Here is a 23664-nt window from a genome sequence, read left to right on the forward strand (position 1 = left end):
CTTGATTTTATTAAATGATTTTAGTTCTCTTGCGACTTTTAAATCTAGTATTGGTGAGGGCTGGACAGACTTGATAATCGTCTCACCAGGCTTGCCCTTTGGCCCTGAGGCTTTTGAGGTATTAATAGAGGAAAGCTTAAGCGATCATCGATATCTCCGATTATCTTATGATTTTAACACTCACTGCACGCCTAGGGCAGTTTTAACAAAAGATGTTCATCGAATTATGAGATATTGTAAGAAACTGGGTCCTAAAATGCAAGGATTTAAATTTGATTTGTTTAAATGTTGCTCTTCTAATGACTTAGAGAACTGTATTGTTAAATTCTTCAAAGAATTATCTATGGATGCCAGTAGGAAATTGCGTGCCAGACAGACTGGACGTTCAGAAATATCTTGGTGGACTCCTCAACTTGCCCTTATGCGTCGACGAATTCGAGCTATGAGGAAAAGTTCACAGGTACCAGGTTTGATGGATAATATTAGAACTGAAAGAAAATTTATTTACAAAAAAGAACTAGCCGTCTATAAACGTCTGATAAGAAAGACTAAGTTTGAGACTAAAAAGAAGTTTTTCGTTAACAATATACATTATTATGATGGCTTTTATAGGACTGCTTCCAAAAAAATTAAAAGAACTGGTACCTTAAGTAATCCCCAACAAACTGATGATTTAGTTGAACTTAACAGACAGACAGTTACACAGGCTCTCAAATTAGGTGTGCCAGAGAGATTTATGCTTAATGATGAAGACCTGGCAGTATGCTCTGAAAGTGATGTTGCTATTACTCAAGTGGAGATTAAAAATGCTACTGATCAATTGAGGCGCAGAAGTGCTCCAGGTCCTGACCATTTTAATCCAATATTTGTACAGACTTTAATTTATACTTTTTTAGATGTTTTTACTTCACTTTTTAACCACTGCTTAAAATTTCATTTATTCCCAAGAAATTGGAAACTCGGACGTGTCATTTTGATTCCCAAACAAAATAATAAGTATAGACCAATTGTCTTACTCGGTGTCTTCGGTAAAGTTTATGAAAAGATACTGATAGAGCGACTGAGATTTTATTTAAACAGTCAGAAGTTGCTTAGTCAGCGGCAATATGGTTTTTCTGCCGGACGCTCAACAGAGGACGCTCTTTATGATACCTTAGAATTCATTAAGCGCTACAAAAATTCTCAACATGTGGTTTTGCTGTCTCTGGACGTTTCTTCGGCCTTTGACTCTATACACTGGACTTCAATCTTACAAACTTTGATCGGGCTAAAGGCCCCAAAAAATTTGGTGCAAAGTTATATGAGTTATTTCAGTAATCGAAAAATCATTTATAACGCCTTCAAAAGTGAAGATGCGCAGATTGAATTAGATATTCATATGGGGTGTCCGCAGGGCTCCTGCAGTGCTCCCCTGCTTTGGAACATTATATTGAACAAAGTTCTAATTTTAGAATTTCCCGATGATGTAAAGTTTATTAGTTACGCAGATGACTTGGCAATCTTAATGAAGGGAGATTCTTTGGAAAAACTTGAGCGTTTGTTTGAAACAGTTATGAAACCGCTGGAAGATTGGAGGATCGGTGAGGGACTGGATTTTAATATAGCCAAGACTTCTGCGATTTTGTTCCCGCGTGGCGGAAGTAAGGTGCGGCCACCGCGATTTAGATACCATGGTCAGAGAGTCAAGTTTACCGACGCCATCAAATACCTAGGCATTATTATAGACTCTAAACTTACTTTTGCAGAACACTTTCGAACAGTTCACCAACGTTCTGACGATATATTAATGTATTATAAGCGATCGTTCTCCGGTGATACCCTCTCTTACAAGGCTCAAGTGTTAAAGGATATATTAAATTGTGTTATAGTTCCAAAGATACTTTATGGAATCGGTGCATGGGGTTCCAGAGCGGGGGAACTGATTAGACTAAGGAGCAAACTCGACTCAATACAAAGGAGTTGGTGCCTAGCAATCACAAGATGCTTTCGCACAGTGTCGACTGAGGTGCTCTGTGTTCTTGCCGGCACGTCGCCTCTTTCTATTATGTATAAAATTTATTATGAGAAATTTTTATTTAAAACTCAGAGAATGGAATTTAAACTTTACAATGACGTTTTAATTACAAAACATATGTTTGCTAGATTTTCTACAGATTTTGTACATCCCTCAGAGTATTGTACCTTTTGCTTTGATTGTGTTCTTCCTGTAATAGGAGAAATAGACGTATACACTGACGGGTCGGGACAGGACGGTCAATTTGGTGCAGCTTTCGTGATTTACTTTTTTGGTGTTGAAATTGTAAATAAAATGTACAGGTTGAATAGTTACAATTCTGTTTTTCAAGCGGAATGTTGTGCGCTCCTTAAGGCTTTGCAATGGATTAAGAGTAATTTGAGCTGTGTAAATACTGTAAATATTTACTCTGATTGTATGTCTATGCTGCAGTCTCTGTCCTGGGCCCGTACAGCCAATGTTCTAATTTTTGAAATTAAGTGCTTGTTAAAATTGTTGAAACAACGCATGGATGTTTATTTACATTGGGTAAAGGCCCATGTTGATTTTACCGGAAATGAAAGAGCCGACGTGTTGGCAAAACAAGCCATTTATGATGAACGAGTTGAATTCTTTGAGACGTCCGGTTCGAAAAGCTATGCTATTAGAAATATGAAAAATTTTTATTTGAATATCTGGACATTACAATGGAAAGAGTCTGAGAGGTGCGCGGGTTTATTGCAGCATATTAAAATTAAAAACGAAATGAAGCCGATTAGCGATATAGATCTCAATCAGTTCTTGACTGGACATGGCCGTTTCCCCGAGTACCTCTCTAGGTTTGGTTTGCAAAATTCAGATTTATGTGGCGTTTGTCATGTAGTTGGGAACGCAGAGCATTTTCTCAATCACTGTCCTTTGTTAAAGGATTTGAGAATCGAATGCTTTAGTGATAAACCATTAGGTATTGAAACTTTAAAAAGATTCTCTAGAAATGCAATGTCTTATATAAACAATAATAGAGTGACATTTGGTGTATTAGTTTAAATTATGTCTTTAAATATTTCAATTATTTTGTCTAATTTTTTTTCCTTTATGTATTATTCATGTGTATGTATTGTATGGTGTATTGTCTGTTTTTTTTAAAAATTTAAACATATGTTTACAGTACATATATACAGTTTAGTCACTCTGTAATAACATAACATCATAGACCATAGTCTAAATATTTTAATTGAATTATAGGCTTTTAAATTATTTTATATGTTTTTAAGATAATTTTATCAATTCAATGATCATTTGTGAGCCGAGGATTTTATTTTACTTGTAGTAGTTGTATTTTATTGTACTTGTATTTTATTTTACTTGATGATGTAGTTATTTTGTTCTGCTCTAACCGGGGCTTTAAGTGGCAAAGTTAAAATTAATATTGCTGTCAGATTATAATTATTTTCTATTGCATTTTTAACTATAGAACACCTTATTACGTGCGACCTTGGTGTGACCTTCTGCAGGTTCTTTTCCTTTTGGGAATTCCCCAATGAACCTTTGAGGTGCTTAGTTATTTATGTTGTTTTATGGTTTGAAGCGAGTTTTATTATGTGACAGAAACAGCCTCTCTGTGAGTGTTTTTGTCTGTGATTGTTTGATTGCGTAAGTGTTTGTTTGTGTTTTGTGTCATTTTCTTATCTTTAGTTCTTCTACTAACCCTTCTTTATTTTTGGTTGGTTATTTTATGTTTTCTGTGATGTTTTATCAGCGTGGTTTGGAGGAGGGTTGACTTATTTTTAATCATATGGTCCCGCTGGGACAAGGCGGATTGGGTCTCCCTCGAATAGTTCACGAATAGTTCACCCGTAGGAGGACTTTCATAACGTTTCCTCAGTGGGCTACGATGTGTATTTCAACCAGGTGATGTGGAGCGGTTGCGCTGAAAGGATTCAGCTTGGATGGTAACTAACTGAGCAACCTGTTTGGACAAATCCCCAATTTGACCCTGTAACGCCACAATACCTGGATCAGGAGACTGCACTGCGTGTATTTGCTCTGGAATGGCCAGCTCGTAAATTTTATTAGCGATTTCGGGAAGATTTTTAAGTGGTTTTACTGGTCGCTAAAACGGTTTGCATGTTAGATGGGAGTCTATTCATCCATAATGTTTTAAGAATATTATCCGTTAGGTTACCGGGGGCTAAGTCTGACATTTTAGACGGCAATTGAGAAGGCCTCATATCACCCAACCGTAAATCGTGCAACAACTGCTTGATTTTAACTGTCTGGGATTCTTCATAAACAGAAATAATTTTTTTTTAAGATTTGTATTTGTCCGTCGCCGGTGGATTCAAAATTATTCCACGAGCTGATTGCAGTACCTCTGATTCTAAGGTCCCAATCATATTATGTTTCGGCTACGCGGGACTTGACGTCGAAAGGGACAATTCTCAAAACCCGCACGATTCTCAAAACCGCACAGGAAACACACGTAGCTAGATTACCATTCTCACTTACTACAAAGACCTTGAACGCCAAACAGTAATCGATTATCGCTCAAATTGGGATCACGTGATCCTTCAGAAGCAGAACTTTCGTCTGATTGGTTGTCTGTACCCGGGACTGAGGTCCAGCCGAGACATGTTCGGTGAGGTTTGAAAAAAATCCTGCGTAGCCGCAACATTTTTCCGTAGCTAGGCGGAACTTCGCTTCCAGCGAGGCTCTTTTTTCTAGGAATCCTCCCATTTAAACCAGTGCTACCAGAATCTCGTTTCTCAGAAAAGTCCCGTCTAGCAGGGACTGTAGCCATATGTGATAACCTCTTAACGCGGCGATCGCTGTATAAAATTGAGTTTCGTCGGCAGTAATGTGACTCAACGCGCATCCAATTGAATGAACCATAACGATGGGTCTCGGTGACAAAAGGGCAGTGGCTTAACTACCACTTCTGTCAATTGTGAAGCAGCATCGTTGCCAACCACTTTAGATCAATCAAATATGCACAAAAATAATATGTATAGAAAAATAATCAATATGTATATAGTGACACAGTTTCTTGGTACTTGAAATCAGAGAAATTGGAGGCTCAAATGCAGCAGACGATACATATATATCCGCTGAAATTATGACAGAAATATGTTGACTCACCGGAATGCGGCACCACGCTTGAAATGTCTCACTTGCATCTCATCACAATGGATAACTTACTGCTACTCAAAATTTTGACATATAAACTCATATTCGTGCAACATTGAAGGTTGCTATTCGTAATAAATACGGGTCACCAATTATGGAAGTAAAATTTTTTTAGACAGATCGTTAAATAATTATAACAATTGAATAGAATAAATATTATTTTGTTTTTGGTTGCTATGGGTTACCAGACCGGCAGAGTTGAGTTGTAGTAGGCGTCGCCACGTATCTATTTATCTATAATGTATATTAAACTTTTAATTGTTTAAAAACTGTACTTTTTAAAAACACATATATAAATATGTAAAATAAATAAAACCTTTTTAACTAATTCTAGACCAACGTATGTTTGATTTTTCCGCCGACACAGACGCATTTCCGAATCCAAGCCTAGTGTAGTTAGGTAGTGACTATTCTTAATATATTTTTGGTATGTTATAGCAGATTCAGCATTTTATTATTATTTTCTTATTACGAATATATTCTATATATTATATTACTGAAAGTTTTTTTGTGGGGGGGGGCGCCACAAAGGTATTTTGCCCCGGGCGCCAGTTATGCTTGCTACGCCATTGCTTCTCAGTCAGCTTTTGGAATATATTTTAATTTCCTATTTAGGTTTTTCCTGAATTTCTACGCAAAATGAAGACCTAAGATGCAAGATTTCATTTTGGGAAACAGAAGATAGATCACAGGCGACAAATCTGTTAGTTAAGGTGGATGACTGATAAACAAACAAACAAACAAAAAATTACATTCTTGCTTTGCAGTGAAGTATACGTAATGATAAATGTTTGTGCGATTGAAATTATATTTCTTCTAGTTATTTGGTCCTTGGATCCATAACAACAGATATATATCAAATAATTCCCTTTCTTTTCCCAATGCATACAACATTTTAAAGAAAATGAGTTGATTCCTATTAGCCGTCGATTCCTCTAGATACCGAGATTGATGGATAAAATTCGATCAAAACTTCGGTAAACGAACTGTGAGCATCGAAAGATTTTAGACAGTAGAACACTTGCTTGCAGTAGATATTAAAACACGTGAATCTTTATTTAGTAGCAAAAGAATATTTTTAAGCATACATTAATTCTAAAGCTTCTGTTTATTCCTTTCTGAGTGCATTTTCCCAAATTTAGTCTTCCAAAACTGAATTAATCGTCCATTACAACTTTTAGGGCAATCTTTCCAAAACAGTCAATTATATTTTAAACTCTGAAAGAGTGCCTTATTAGATCTGCTACTAGTACCTCGGCGATTATTTTAGAAATTTGGGTCATTAACGGTTTTCCATGCCAATCCATCATTTCCCCTTTTATAGTTTGCAGCCGTTCCAGAGAATAACCCCTAGCCAAGGCCGTGCCCGGTTACCCGTATGCAGGTAATAAAAATCAGATTTTGATGTAAAAGAACTGATTTAATGATGAGACTAATTTCCAACGAAGTGGATAGATTGCTGTATGCCAAATGTTAGGAAATTCTTCGAGAAGTAATTTGATTCATTATATTTAGCTTTTAAAATAAACCAGAAAAAATCAGCGCAATCGTGATAATTTGGTTTAATTTACCCTTATTTTTAATTTTAGAGTATTATTTTTGTCTTAACTGTCATCTCTATTTCCATCGGTTCTCACCAAGATGCAAATTACCTAATGTATTTAAGCTCAGAGTTCTTGAGTTTAAGAGAGGTTTTAGTGGCATTCGCTGGCCGTCTCGCTACTATTTCTCTCAGCTTTATAAGTACTTAAATAGATTTTAGCTTTGCGAACCGTAATTGCTCCCATAAGTTGAAGGCCTGAGCCAAAGCCTGCAGGCGAGCTTTGACTTGTAAATCTCATATTTTAATATTTTAAATTTTACTTAAAACTCTTTTTTCTGTTATTCTCGCCCATTTTCTGTTATAACACAGCCTGTGTAACTGTTAGGCTGATAAACTAAGATGGGGGTGATAAATCGTCCGACTGTCTTCACAAATCCAGAGATTAACATTTAAAGTAGTTAGATTTGGTATATATCGTATAATAAAAGTCGAAAATTTCCCCTTAAAATACCGCTTTGAAAACAATATCTGTCTTATAAGCGCTGCCTTATATTAAAAAAAAAACACGCTATAATAATTTATCACTAATATTTTAACTTTTACGTTAAAAGAAAACATTTTTATGCGATTTTACTTCAAGATATGATATTTAAGTCATTTAATAATATTTATTGTAGAACATTTTCGACACATCGAGCTCGCACTTGAGGCTGTCGTATAATAATGCAAGCCCTTTCTGCAAAGTGTTTCTCAAATTCAGGTTTATCTCACAAATGAAGCCATCAGCCAACAAAGTGTTTAATATATTTTAAAATACTAAATTTTATTCATGCATTCGCACAGTTTATGAAAAGTGTAGCAATAATATACAAATTTCAAAGCGGTGCTAAACTACAGATTATTTGAAGAATTAACTTGTATAATTTTGAACTCGTAAGATGGTGCGTAGAATTTATATAACAATAAATGGTAGCAATAAAATTTCAGTCCGTTCAAAATATCTCTTGAATACAATAAATTAATTGTTTCATGACAGGTTTCCCTATTTAAAATTGTTGATTTCAGCTAACTCGTATTCACAAGACAATAGACTAAATTATTTAGCTTATCACGAAAAACTCGATGGCTCTCAGCTTAACGGAAGGGATGCTTTCGTAAAGGATTTTGAAAGATAAGCTTGTTCGCATTCACGGTTATTATGGAGAAAACAACAAAAACGCCATGCAGCCAGCTCTTTCGCTGAGATTTGAACTCGGATCGAAGTAACAGTGTTCAGCGATTTTTGTCGATTGACCACTGTTAAACAAAATCGACATATAAAATGAATGATTTAAGCAGACCTTTTGAATAAGCTAATAAACAAGTTAACGCTAGACAGAAAAATTTTTTAAAAAACTATTAACACGGATAAATAATAATAGTACGAAATTTCAGAATGGGATGTTTTGGTACCCATTTGTTACGTTAAATCATCAGTGTATAATACTGACCAGCTAAAAGCGTTATTTTTGCAGCCAGTATTTTATGCTAAGTATGTGTTTTGAGCTTAATACAGTTCAGTCGAGTGCAAAATATATGTTATTAAGCTGTAAACTGCACTCCAATCAAAAGCATTCAATTTACACCAAAACATATATTTCACATACGTACAAAAATACACATTTCTGCCAAGAATATTCAGATTCATTCCTATTGTTCTCAGGCCGCTCAAACTAAACACGTGGTGATAGCGGCAGCAACCTCCAAAGGCGTAGTTCGAAAATATTTTCGGGAAGAGATGTTTGCTAGTGCACTCATTACATGAGGGGAGGGGAGTGCAAACAGTTTTCAGAATTTTTTTTTTCTCTATGTTCCCCTGCCTACGTCCTGGCGACCTCTAAATTTGCGACAAAGTTAAAATCAGAACCCTTGCTGGGGAAAGAAAGAGCATTGAGACCTTACATGCCAGGTACATGAATTTACCTGGAAGTTACGTAAAGGCTTAATTCTTTGCATTCGTAATGACTGGGTGAAAGGACTTCGTTAGTACCTGGCAGTGTTACATGGCCTAAGGCCAAAACTCGGTGACAGAGAAACCTCTTATTTGTGAAAAGTCAAGATGGTAGTATCATCAGTGTTCCAAGCGATCACTGTGCAAAAGAACTTGAAATAACAATGGATTAGTTAATGCAACTTTTATGCGGAACTAACCAGTTTCCGGTTTGTCATATTATGTTACCTATGAAGTTGTAAATATCATAATAAAACGATAACTTTAACTACTTTACTATCTCAAAAGAAGGATCGCTTATTAAATCAGAAAGCATCAACTAAATCTCGTTTTTTGTTAATAAAGACATTTTACGCGCAGACACTTATATCAATCCAACTCAAATCACAGTTTTAATTAATACTTTATAAGGGCATGCTAATTCAGTTTTAATTAGAAGATTCGTATTATATGAGCCCTAAAGTTAGCGTATTTATTTTAACAGAAGCGTTATCCATTTTCTTTATTATTATTAGAGTATTTTATTTAGTATTATTAATTTAATTAATTTGTTATTATTAGTGTATTTTATTTATTATTATTAATTTAGTGAATTTATTATAATTAATTTTATTTATTGCTATTTTATTTTATCTGACAGGTGTTCACTTCTGCTCATCTGAAACAGAAATTCAAGATGATGCCCGTTGCAGATTCAAAGTTCTATTAACTCCGACTAAAGGTTTTTTAAACTTCTAATCCAATCTATCGATTACTTTGTGAATAACCAGTTGAACAAATGCAATAACAGTGCCCTCTGGGAATAGATTTCCTAAGTACTCAACTGAAAAAGCTCTTCAAACTAAACCTTCGCTTTCTTTCCTCCGACTCCGAAACTTACGAGGTCCTCTTCGTATTAATTTTCAGTTAAGTTAGTTTTTTTTCTATGAAGGAAATGCTCAAAATAAAGACGATGGTTATTCTTACAATTTTTATGTGCACATATATTTTAAGCAGACACATTATGTATAGGTGTTTTCTCCGCAGTTCTTGTAGTCTTGCAGTAAAATCTCCCACCTCCTATTTTGAAGATAAAAAATATCCTCAGCCCCCAAGTTAAACCAATAAGGAGATGAGCATGAAAGTAAAGATATCAACTGATCAGAAATACATTAAAGAAAATTCCATCCTCAAGCACCTGCATAATACAATTTCTTTGTTTCTCAAAACAGTAATAACAAAACAATGTAATAGAGAAAAAACACAAGATTTACGAGAAGCGTGATGTTTGACCGTTTTCAAGCAAATAAACAGAGTTGACAAAGAAGTAAGAAGAGGATAGAAAGTCCAAAATGGCGGTCTCTGAAGTTTGGTATTTCAATTCGTTTTTGTCAAAGGCAGTAGGTTGACTTGGAGTGTCTGGGAAATTAAATAAAAACGCAAATAAAACGAGTATTTTCTTTGTTTTGCAACGTTCTTCTGAGAAGAGCTTTTAACCTCCACGCGCGAGGTGATGTTCCTTGCCCACTTGTTTCTTTTCCTAACTTAATTTGTTATTTAGGGAAAGTTAATAGTGACGTTATCGCAAACTATCAATACGCATTTGATTGCCAGTGTCAAGGGTGTTGTAATAACTGAGCAAAAAGTTCGAAACACAGTAGTTAATCGTATTCCAAATTAAAAGTAAAACAGAAGACATTTCTGGTTGGTAATTTTGCAAAATTTTTGAAAGTAAGTAAAATTTCAATTAACTGAAACGTTAATACTATATGATTATAATTTTCAAACAGAAATTTGATGTTGTTAAACAAAGGAAAAATGACCCTTTTAAATAACGCTTCGATAATTCTATTTTATTCAAATAGCGTGCATGTTACATGTAAATATTTTATCACACTAACAATTTACACAATAAGCTAAGACAATTATAAATTTCAATAATTTTATTACATTAACAAAGTTAAGGCACAATCATAAAGGTAATTGATCTGCTATTTTTAGAGGTACTAATACAATAAAAGGAACTGTTAAGGAGTTTTAGATTTACGACAGCTGACACATTGCTTAATAAATGGCGGCTTAATAGTAACTCGTAAGCGTTCCGTGGAGGAAGATCTATTATTATTTTAGATTACATAATCGTACATATGTATCATAACGCATAGTTTTGTTTAACAAGCTATACGTATTTATTTCTAACTTTAGCTACAGAAATCAATTCTGTCGTTTAAAGTTCTCAAAAACTGAAAGCCCCAAAACTTCTTAAGCTTTTCTTTCTAATTCTCTGAAAGGGATTCTGAATTCTAGCAATAAAATATTTTACATTTGACCTTTATAGAAGAATTCCTGATAAGTGAAGTTAAGCCAGATAATTTGATAGCCTTAACATCGGAAATACTGAGTTACTGTTTCAGCCGTTATCTGCATTTCGCTTTCGATAACACACTCCCACGAAGCGGAACTTCAATTTAAAGCAGGAAGAAAACCGCAGAGAAGCATCTACTCGGTTACAGATAGTTTTCTACTTAACGAACCTAAGTGGGAACAACAGCTAATTCAGAAGTTGATTCATTCGTAAGTGTCATTTCATAATTCAAAATTACAGTGGCGACACAAAGAATTGAGACCCGGAAGTTATAGTATTTCTGTCAGCTTCTGTTATGCCGCATTTATTCAAAAGTATATTTCTAACCATTCTAATAAACGAAATAATGTATTCGAGCGTATGAAATTCGAAGATGCAGAGGGACGAAAAATGTTTGCAATGCAAGCTTGATTCTTCATATAAGAATGCAAACTATATTAGCATGTTATTGAAATACTGAATTAATTAGCGCACATTTCAAACACAAATTAACTAACAAACAAACAAACAAACAAAATAATAATAAAATAAATAAAAGCAAAAAGGGGGGAAAATCAGAAAGGAATCAGAATTTTCGAGGAAGAGAAATAAACTATACATTATACTGTTCTATTTCTTCGTTTGGTCAAATATGGCAAGCATGTAAGGTTTATATGCCTGAAGGAAGAAGGGATGCTTTCGTGGAGGACTTACGGTAGGAAACCGGCTCAGATTCATGTTAAACGCATAGAAAGCTATGAAAACACCAGGGCGGCTAGCTATCGGAAAACCAACTCGAGTCGAACTACCAGTATTGAGCGATTTTATCCGCTCGGCTACTTATGAGCAAACGTCTGTCAAGCTGGCACAAATAAGCATTCTCTTTAAGGTTGAACATGGTTTGAGTTTCCTTGAGTCGAATATGAAAGCATAATCGCTTTCATATTCGACTCAAGGAAGCGTGACTCCAGGACGTCAATGTACAAAACATTCATGATGATCCAAATAATATTCCGCAGAATTATATTTCTGCTCTGAGCATCTATTTGAAGAAATAGAGGGAATATTGGTTGGAATTCTAGATAAATATCGGAAAGTAAGTATCCAAAAGTGTCATGTCTACCCGTAGCAACGGCACGAAAAATAATACTGGTACTTAAACACTCTCTTGTAAATGGTGGTAGAAAAGAGGGCTCAAAAACCCCTAATACCTTATTCTTAGCCGCTGTCGGTCAAAATTGGCGCAATTGACAGCCCTGAGAGTTAGGAGCTATAGCTCCTAGTAGACATACATACATATTAACATATAGTATAACAGCTATACCTACTAACCTGTACTTTCATGCCCAAACTCTACTGTCACTCTCTCATTTGATTTGCTAAAGTTCGTAAGTAAGCAGCTGACTCTCTGTATCCAAGTTTCTTCCCAATTTAAATGGAGATTATGAAGCGAACTTTTTTCAAGATACCTTTCTTTTTTCAAACATTCTAATACCACTGATTTTCTTCAGAATCGAGCCTATAGGGCATGAAACTATTTCATGACACTTTATTAAATGAACTCAAGGTTACAAATAATAACGAAACTGAAGTATCCGCATTCACTTTTGTTAATAGAATCACGCAAGACTGGAAATTTATTCACTGTTGCGTTTTCAGACTACGTCTGTCTAATTATCAAAAACTTTCGTTTCTAGAGGTCAGATTTTTTCCGTTTGATCTTTGAAGAGACAAACGGAGTTCAGTGAACCTCCGAACTTCTGGAAACACTCAAGAAATAGTAGCGATAAAGATTAAACATCAAGTAAAAGGGGGGGGATGGGTATCTTCTTTTGAATAAAAGTGTGTTATTTTCATAACCCAAAGTTCAAATATTTCTTTGAACTTGCTATCTCTAAAATAGATTTTTTCCCTTTATTAATGTTAGTACAGATATTTCTTTCATGAAAGAAAATATAAATTTAATCTCTTACAAAACGTAAAATATTTTCTTAGGCTGCGAAAGTTTTATAGACATTAAGAGATATACTTTTATTTAAATAAAAAGTAGCAAATAGTTATGTTAAATTTATTTGTACACGCTATTTTAACTACATAGTCGCAGTTTTACTGATTTATTTTGATTTACAAAATTTTACTAATTAATTAATTTTGTAATTTCTAATATCTCTAGTAATTATTTTCATTTTACTAATTGCCGCAATTTACTTTATGTCCTTTCAACATTGTCAATAAACGTTTCAGGTCTTTTTTTTTTTTTTTTTTTTTTTTTTTAAACTGCTATCGATTTTTTGTTCTGTGTGTGTTGTGTGTGTCAATAACATATTTGTGCTACCCATGATACTAATTATACATTCATATTTTTTGAAGGGCGAATTTATATTTGGATTTAATATAAGATTTGATGACATTTGATTATTCATTTGTTTTGGGAAAGGACTGAACAAAATTCAGAAAATCGCAATCCCTCCCAAATTAGTTGAATGGATAAAATATCTCACGCTTTCCTTATAAATTGAAGTTAACGAAAGAGAAAAATACTAATAATGACTTATGCCACGGTTTACTCGGAACTGTTATTTCGAAGGTTCCATAGGATAAAAAGTTCGAGAAATCCTGATCTAAACAGCTTACCTAGTCATTAATTTTTTTCGAGTAGGAAATCTTGAAAAGTTAATCGTGCCCTCGCCAGGAATCAAACACGATTCTTTCTACTGCCAGCTCGAAATGATGACTACAACATGACAAGAAGCACGAAGAAAGGATGTCTTTAATTTCTGAAAATTAATATCAAAAGAGTCGCGAGAAAACCCAGTAAGCCAAACTGTATTGCTCGACCGAATCTTCCCTCGACCCTTTCTATCACTTACTCATACACGTTAGAGATATCAGCAAATTCAACTCGTATGATAACCATCATTTACCTTGCAAAATGATAAATAAAGAACGGATTTTGTTTTCTGATAATTTGATAATTTTATCATATGGTTGAGGCAATTTTGATTTGAGTACAAAAATTAGCGAAGAATCAAACGCTAAGATTATACACACAGACGTGCGTGCGTACAAATATACGAATCATTGCTGCTTGTCTTATATCAGATAACTTTTTCTTTCTTCACTTAAATTAAAACAATAAAACAAAACTATCACGTTTCAAATTTGAACATTTTGAACATAATTACAGTAAGTAAAAAACTTACTGAAGAGAGTTGTCTAATTGCTTCTTTTTAACGCTTTCTTCCATACATTCTTTTGATTATCAAAAGTGAATGGGACGATTTTCATATTTAAAAAAGGTGACTCTTTCAAAAAAAAAAAAAAACATTTATTTGTTCTCGAACATTACTTCATTTGCTTTGCTAACTAGGAATTTATTTTCAAGAATTAAGAATTTTTACTTCGACATTAAGTATTCAACAAAACGAAAAGAAAAAATTACAATACCCGTAACAAACACACGTAATTGTTAATTTTCCACATTATAATCCGCAATTAGAGCGACTGCTGTTTCACCTTTCTTTAAAAAGAAAAAAAAAAAAAAGTTAATTTGTCTTAATTGGAATAACAGTTTTTTTTTTTTTTTTTTTTTTTTTTTTTGTGACATATGCCAAAATTAGGAATAAACAAAACAGTTTTTTTTTTCTCTTTGGTCCAAGTTTAAAGACTGAATGAAAGAAACAAATTTGAAATAAAACAGACCGAACAGAGCAGCAGAGCTGAATGTAGGCAGAATAATTAACGAACATTATTGTAACCGATACATAAGCTAAATGATCCCACCAGTGGCCGAGCAGTTCAGACCAATAAATATAAGGAGTTCGACCCAGGTTCGATCCCAGACGAACAGGCTAGCTGCATGGTTGGTCTTACTGGTTTCTCCATGTGTAATGTGAATAAGAGCTAGTTGCTCTTAGAAAGTCTTCAATGAAAGCATTCCTCCCCTTACACCCTCCTGTGCTTTGCCATACTCAATTAATCTAACCTAAGCACAAACTAAAATAAAAATCATTAAAATATCTCTAAGAATTTTGCTCACGATATCTATATCTTACATGATTTCAGTAAGGAAAGGGAATTAAAGATACACGGGCTGCGGAACGCAGTTTAAGCAAAAAAAAGTCAAAAGCTGTGCATAATGGCTTTCTGTTAACTAACCACATTTAAAAGGAGGCTCTTTAGCAAATGAGAATGAAAAGATTTTGGTACGTTGTGAAAAGCAAAGTAAAGAAAAACTGTCTATGTCCGGTTATTCAAGTCCTCCTTTGTAACAGTTCAGACTGACAAAGTGTATCTTAATCTGACATGCCTTAAAACAAAAATTACAAAAACGGCCATCCGATGCGAAAACGGGTTCTAACGGGGCCCAGTACCTAGTTGCCTCTTAGCGTCCCTGAAACTGAACAAAGAGAGAAAGGAAGCATTCCAGATCCGGACTCGTTTTGAATAACACTTTCTCTTTCCGTCGCACCCCCCGTTCTTCTCTTCGCAAGTGTTAATCGCTATCCCCATCCGGCAGTGGGGGTCGAGACTCCCCCAGCGAGTTCCTGCGACCGAAAAATCGATCATCAGGTCAACAAACGGGAATACGTAATCGTCTGCTGGTTCTGTTCTCCCCCCCCCCCTGCTTCAGCCCGCTTATGACCATGAACAGAGCTTGGTAACCATGGCAACGGATGTTTGCGCCAAAACCAGGGTCAGGGACAGTCATTTTGTGCGAAATGCCTCCCCTCCTCTAGCTTCACCCTTGCCTGGAAATACCCACCTATTCGGTAGGGTTGCAGTATTTGGTAAGTTATCAAGATTTGGAGGATTTTCTTTGATGCGCTTGGCTCGATTTTTCAGTTTCTCGAAGTGACATTTACATGAAATAAATTCGGAAGGGGGGGGGAACTGGAGCCTTGTTTTCGATCAGGCAGGCGATTTTCGGTAATTGCATTAATTACTTGGAACTATCAGATTAAAATTAATAACGTAATCCGCTTAAATGATTTTGCAGTATTTCAAGAAAGATACTCGATGGAGTGACGTCCTTTATGAAACCATGGAAACGGCCTTTGCAAACTAGGACTGGTCAATGTTGCTCATGAAAAAGAACTATTTAGTAGAAGTTGGAATGCTTTTGGGTAGTATGTATTTATTCAACTCATTAGCTTTTAATAGGGCTGAAAATTTTAAACCGTACTTCAGGAGGTGAAAATTAAATTTGCTCAGAATTATATATGCAGAGGACTCGCAAATTTCCGAACTCATTGTTTTGAAGTAATGTGTTTCTGAACTAATGCATTTGGTCCCAGAAAGATGTGCGTCTTTTTTAATACTATTCTCATTTACGAACTTAAGATATTAAAAGCTATTTTGCTATCCACATGTTCACGAAGTTCAGAGCCCGCACGCATATACAGTGGTACCACCTGGACAGTTTTCTAGCCAGATAGACCGGTGTTTCAGATAATTTGATGGCTGCACTTTGAATGCATGATTGAGTAGTTTTTCAATGGAAGTTTGCTAATAAATTTTAAAGTTCAGTTTCGCGACACCACGACGAGTTTAAGATTTCGGGCATGGAATTCTGTTGCCGATGTTATTTTTACGTACATTACGTAATGCGTGATTTTAATTAACTAGGTAATAGTGAACTCATATTTTTGCTTACTGTTTTTACAAACTGAAATATTTCAGGCATAAATTCGATGACGCAATACAATATAGCCATAACATTTAATATACTATAATAAACGAAGGCAATATATATAAAAAAAACTTAGGTGAAAAATATTGAAGCTTTTTCTATTAATATATTCATTTTACCGAATGTTATTTTAAATTCCAATTCATTTTGTCCATTTCCTGCTGTTACTACGAGCTCTAAAAGCGAATACTCAAATTACTTCTGGGAGTATCCATTCGCATAGTAATGTAATGACTATACCAACATCTAATAAAACGTTCTCGGTACAGTTCAGCTGCTTCTCTCATTACAATGCTTCAATGTTTTTTTCAGGAAATTCAAAGGAAAAAAAAAACTTCTACTGATTCTCTTGTTTCATCGATTTTGTAACAGAATTACTCCCACGTTTTTAAGAATGCCATTCTGCAAGAGGAAGTTTCGACCACTTTTGCTTAGATCGTAGTCTCAGCGGAAATGGAAGTCTCTCGTCCTACTTTCATAAAGTAGGAAATATACTAAAAACATCCGCAGCTGCTGGAAAATAGGTCATAAACTTTACTACCTTCTTGTCCTATGCTGATAGCCAAGTATAGGAATACTTTGTGGGAAATAGTTAATCGGAACAGGTAATAAATGAAACCAATCTTATCGCCGGATCAGAATTAAAGGAAGGTTACAAAATTATGCTCATCCTCCATTTCTTTCATGTTAGGTTCTATGATTCCAAAACATCTGGATTTTGAATGAGGTGGTGGAAAGCGTATTTAGCAAATGGAACTTTGTTGAATCAATTACATGATCATGAAAATTTCCCTATAGAGAAAAAAAATATCTTTGGTACTTACAGAAATTAAACAGAAAGCAGTAATCAAAAGGCTCTGCCTTTCATTCAGTATGATCAACACTGCAAAAGATAGACAAGGCGGTAGCGTAGACACGGCGCTGAATTAACACCGGCACAGGATCGACACCAGTAATTCAAATCCAGTAATACGACCGACACTAATTGCCGGTATATGATCGACACGGTGGAAACGATTTTGATAATGTATAATAAATGTATTAATACATAAGTGTCATCTGCACAGAAGAATCTCAGACGTACGATTCACGCTGCGTTGGAATCGTCACCAGTATAGGATGAACATGACGTAGGATCGACAGCAGCATATAATGGAAATCGGTACATCGTAGATAAAAATGATAATTAGCAACGATGCATAATCAAGAGGGAAATAATTAAATTAAATTATTAATTAGGATAAGGCATAGGATAGACAAGGATTTTTGTCGATCGTGTGCCAACAGAAAGACTGTCGATCCTACGCAATGTGCATCTGGTGCCACATACCCTAAGCTACTGGTTTAGAAGGAAAACTGCGCGTTTTCACAGCATGGGCCAGAACACTGATATTTAGTAAATCCCGGGTTCTGAGGAACATATTAAAGGGTTACACACATTTTAACCTAGTTGTGAATGATTCAAATAAAAAATATAGTCAATAATAAAACATCATTTTTAATAAAAATTAAATTCATTCGTAATTTTCTAAATTTTTATTTTAAAATATTTGAACAAACAAACAAAACAAAAGCACTTGTTTTTTAATTAGATCTGAAAGAAATAACATTTAAAGAGATGGGCTCCGAAAGTGTTGTTTGAAGATGAATAGGCTAGATTCTTAGATAAAACTGCGGGCGTTTTAAATGTTTTAACCAGAGAAAAATGTCGAAAATCAAATCTGGCTTAGTTTTTTAAATGAGTAGTATTTGATCAACTTTTATTACACGTGCATGCTAACTCACGAAAAGAGAAACGTAAAAGCATAAATTCTAATATCTAGCTTCTGTTTGTGTTTGTTAGTTTTTAGTGACAGTCCTAGCTGAGGAGCAGTAAAACAGGTAAATGTATGGGAACAACTTTAGCTTAAAATTTTAAAATACATTTTAAATTAAAATATCTCTAAAATTATTAACACCAAAAATTAAATACAGAATATATGTAAGTCCTGATGATGCACAGGTATTACTTATTACACGCAATACTAAAACATTTTAAGACTATATTAGACATTGTCGAAAACGTAAATAAGAGATTGTCGGAAAACGGCTATACTTCGCTTCAAAACTTTTCTTTAAAATTTTATCTTCTATTTATTAACCTATACAAAATTAGGAAATTAAGATGAAGAGGCAAATACATTGCTTTTCAGAAGGTGAGAAATAACTAGGATTTTGGTCTAATTGTTAAAACAAACAGTATATAAATATAAAATTTAGCGCAGGAGCAGATAATACCATAATTTATTGCAGTCTGTAGTGTTAACACACTTTGCAAAAATGATAAAAACTGAATAGCAATAATCACAGAAGTGATGAAAAGACTCCGAATATTATTTATGGTAAAATTAAATAAACTTAGAAAAAGCTAATAGTAACTCTTTTTATGTAAATGCTTTTCACAGTTTGCATTTTATTTTTGCTGTTAAAAATTTTTCACGTTCTTAACATTTAAAATCTGAAGGTTGGAAAAAGAAAAGTATTCTTTGACTTTTGGAGGGAAGTGTACTTTTTTTGTGCCCCAGAATATGAAACTATCATAACTATTAATTTCGTTGAATATTCACATTTCAGGTGATCAAAGGGCAAATAGCATTCTACGTATCTGAAAAGGTGGAATCTAAGACATGAGAAATCATTTTTTAGTTACGTCTTACTTTTTTTGTTCGACAGAGAGCGCTGTGTCCATTTCGTCCCTGTCCCCCCATTCACTTCTCTATTTATTTGGCTGTTTTCTCCTCCATGATAATTCACTTCCCCCCCCCTTGAAGAACATTTGGACTGAATTGAGGCAAGGCACGCGAAGACTACTTGCTTAAGGAAAAGGATGCCTTTTTAGAGGAATTTTTAAACCAACTAGCTCGTATTCACGTCACGCATAAACAGAACCACCTCTGAAGAAAAGGGACCGATGTAAATCGCCCTCGATATCCGTAGGTTAGATTAGGTTATTTGAATATGGCAAAGTACATGAGGATTCTCTGCCTAAGGTGGTGCCTTCATGGAGATTTTCTTAGGAAAACTGTCTGGTATTCACGTTACACAAGCGGGAAAAAAACACCAAAACCAATCATACAGCCAGCCCGTTGACTTGTGATCGAACCCGCTTCAAAATCTCGGTATTCAACGGTCTTAACCACTTGCCCACTGGTTGGACCGAGATCTGATGGGTTTATAAACTATTCAACAATAAAATGTATTTTGCCTAGATTTATATTTTGCTTTGGCGAGTTTCCTCTCTAGATAAGAAGTAAAATCTGATTAATTTTAAATTAGATTAACCTGCCGGTAGTATCGATTGACTGAGATCTTTAAGCCATATAGCTATCATTAAGTATCGTTTTATTGCTATACATCAGTGGGGAAAATGGAAAAATTAATATTTATTACTTTCTACAAGTTGTAGAATGTCAGTAGGAAAAGCAAAAATGCTTTTTCAGTACAATAACATGAATATTTGAACAATAACTTCTCGTATGTAAATACGCCATTACTTGAAAAAAAAATTAAACAATCATATTTAATGTACAGGAAGCGGCAGTTTGCCATATATGGCGTACGTTCTTTGATCGTCGATAAGTGAGAGATTTGTAGGCACTGACCGGCTTAATATCGAAGTCTGATTAGATGAACAGTTTCATTCTCTACAACCATTCGTGAAAAATGCTCAAGCAGAATCTTAAAAAGTGCTTTCGTTTGTAATAAATCGATCATTTGCCGGCTGAGCAAATGAACTGGGAACTGAACTCCGTCAGAATGCAGGATACCCGTTACACAGCAATTTCAGCTGCCTACTAAAAAAAAGTGGTTGTACCTTTTTTTTTTTTTTTTTTTTTTTACTGCCTGCAAAATGTGACTATAAAAATATTTCAAGAGCAACTCACAGATACTTCTTATATCAATTTTTTTTTTTGAAAGTTTTACATAAATTCATCCAAACTCATTAAATTTGTCAGCTAATTCCCTCATTGTATAGGAATTATAATGAAATAAAAGAAAGAATTAGTATTTTCTTAGTTTACATCAAGCTTTCTAATCCTATAACCAACAATTTTATCCAATGATGATTTTTAGTGAATATATTTACTTCTGAAACGCAGAGGAATAAAACTTCCAGGGGGAAAAATATCATCAAATTTTTCACTAAAATGTTTATGATCCGCGATGGTTGACAAGAACAATTTCAAAAACCCGAGTCCATGAAAATTTAAAAAGATATACACACCAATTTATTGCTAGGAGCTAGTACAATCATTTCTAAACATAATCTCATATCAACATAGCAATATCAGCTGCCTACTAAAAGTGGTTGTACTTTTTTTTTTTTTTTCTTTTTTAATATCCCATCGACTTTTTTTAACATCCCAATAAAAAAATATTAAGAATTAAAATTCGTAATATTTATTTTTAATAAAGATATAAATATTTTTTACCCGGCAGAGACAATTAAATTCACATTAACTACAATGATGCTAAAATGACCGTCATGTAGCCAAACTGGCGAGTTGGCGATAAAATAAAGCAACCCTAGGTGACAGGAGCTTGTAGGAAAATAATGTACCACAGTCACTTTAATGAGAACCATGCGGTACAGTGACCCCTTTTATAAAGCATACCCCTTCCTAACATCCCCCCCATTACCCTTGAAACACCCCTTGCTTTATTTTACCTTTTTTTAGTCATCGTATAGATATATATATATATATTTTTTTTTTCGTTATCATTCTACCTTTCTCTGAGATCACAACCAATCAGAGATGTTTTCCGTCAGTGGATCGAGCCAGTCAGAAGGCCGCTTTCGCTTCCCTCTTCATGCTTTTCGGCAAATGTTTTTCCCGTGGTTCCGTTTTAACCGGTTTCCCAGTTCGCCCATACCAACAGTCATCAGATTTCATTGTATTAAAAAAAGGGGGGGGCAGCACTTCGATGGAAAGAAACGAGAGCTTTGAATAATATCGCAAATGCTTAAAAACGGGTAAAGAGAAACAAGAGAAAACTCTGTAAAGTAGAGAGTGGGGTATGGGTACTCGCGAATGGAGAGGGAGGGGGGAGTTCTCTTCATATTTCTGCAGTCAGTGGTTCAGGGGTTGTGTAGTTCCATTTCCCTTTCTATATTCTATTCTGCATTTCCTTTATACATCATCCTCCCAAACGCCCAGCAGGTGTCAACGCGTTTAAACACGCGTGGCGCTTCCCCCTTTTTTTAGTAAACTTTCACTTTTATTACTCGACTGAAAATTATACGATAACTGCGAAATTTAATTATTTTAGTCAAAAGCTGCTAAGTTCAATTTATTTAAAAAGGTACGCTTTATTAAGCATTACGAGGCATGCAAATCTGTGACGTCTAGACCTATTTAAATCATAAATATGCATTATTTTTCTTCAAAGCAAGACGGATAAAATTAGCTTTGTATCCGTATTCCGTTACACGAAAGCCTACTGTTTAATAGCAGGCAATAACAAGGGAAAATACATTAAGTAAAATATGACACCAGTATTTGCTAACCTTTTTTTCATCATTTCACTATTATCACTTTCATTATTATTTTTCACTGACTGAAGTTTTTCGTGTTATTTAGAAAATTAATCCAATTAATACTCACTGTCCCATAGATCTTAATGTTTCTTTAGAACTGGTAAGTTATTGTCCTACAAATTATACGTAAACGAGATAAGTATTACGGCACACAAAAGCCAAAATAACTTCGGAGTCTATGGGGAAATAATGCTGAGATGCCCAAATAGATTCAGTAGTTATATCAGATAGAAACTAACATTCTATGTGAAAATAAAACTGATTTTGAGGAACTTCAGGTTCTGTGATAGGTATACTAAGCAAGGCACATTTATATAAACGTGGCCTATACCTTCCCATTTCCAAATAATACGTGTGAATACACATATACACTACTATGTGAACTGCTATACGTGATACTTCGACTTACAGATGCAGACTGAATGAAATACGATAGCACAAAAATTATCATTTTCAGAAGAAACTAAACACTGCTCTTTTTGCACTGTATTAAAGCTGTCAAGGAGCTTTTATATCGTAGCGCGCAATCATTAAAAGACATAAACAGGAGCTCATTGCTTAAAATCGCCTCAGATTTGTAAAACAACAACTGTAACAAAGAAGTTCAAAATATTAAATTTCACGTAAAAACGAGCCACTACTGAGGCGAATATGCCAGTCGTAGTGAAGTATAAAAGTCACTTTCAATCATGATTACAATGTCCATGTTAGTCCATGTTACAGCTTGAAAACTTTTCGTATTTTTGCATTATAAATATAAAGCATAAAATATGGAAACAATTAAAAGCCTTGCTTTATTACGTGTATTCTGTTGACCGTAAATAGGCACTAAAGATAAGGAGGAATTTTAGGAATTTATGCGAGAAGTATGCGCAAAGTTATCTTTTTTCTATGTAGATCTTAAACCTGACGCTTTTCCTGATGTGAGCTTTGTTGTGATTATATGTATGAAATTTACTGTATAAAGCCATAGATACAGTATTAATAAGCAGTCTATATATGGACTGCTTATTAAAACCAAATGATGCGATACTTTTTACAGCCAAAAATCAAGCTTAAAAACTCAAAGTGCTTATTCTTCTAATCGAGTGCCCATGATTATGAAAAATAAAATTTTGAGGTTTAGAGCGCACAAACTCCTAACAATTTTCTGCTGAAATCTTTAAAGGAAAAACATCTAGAACTAATTAAATAATTCAAATTACCCTACACAGCTTAATAATATTCATATATACAATGCAACGAAAGATGTGTACATCGTTACTTTTGAGTCATTAAAATATAGTAGCTGCAGAATGCTGAAATGCAGCGAAAGTGTTTCAAGAAAACTTTACGATAATCTATAAAATTCTAAAGCTC

The 23664-nt window shown here is 34.5% G+C and overlaps 1 protein-coding gene and 1 long non-coding RNA gene across 5 annotated transcripts in view; one reads left to right on the forward strand and one right to left on the reverse strand.

Annotated features, from left to right (window-relative positions):
• The window catches only part of LOC146992936 (uncharacterized), a 75609-nt gene extending 65466 nt beyond the window's left edge, over positions 1-10143 (forward strand). Inside the window, exon 2 of the long non-coding RNA XR_015038974.1 lies at positions 9353-10143. This is a non-coding gene — a long non-coding RNA (uncharacterized LOC146992936). The remainder of the gene's footprint in view (positions 1-9352) is intronic.
• Positions 1-23664, reverse strand: part of Eip74EF (Ecdysone-induced protein E74) — a 560026-nt gene that overhangs the window by 216679 nt on the left and 319683 nt on the right. The gene's annotated exons all lie outside the window — the stretch shown is intronic.

This window comes from Stegodyphus dumicola, chromosome X2 (assembly GCF_044657685.1).
Source record: "Stegodyphus dumicola isolate Sdum_Otavi_A_Nest chromosome X2, ASM4465768v1".
In the NCBI taxonomy this organism is placed as follows: Eukaryota; Metazoa; Arthropoda; class Arachnida; order Araneae; family Eresidae; genus Stegodyphus; species Stegodyphus dumicola.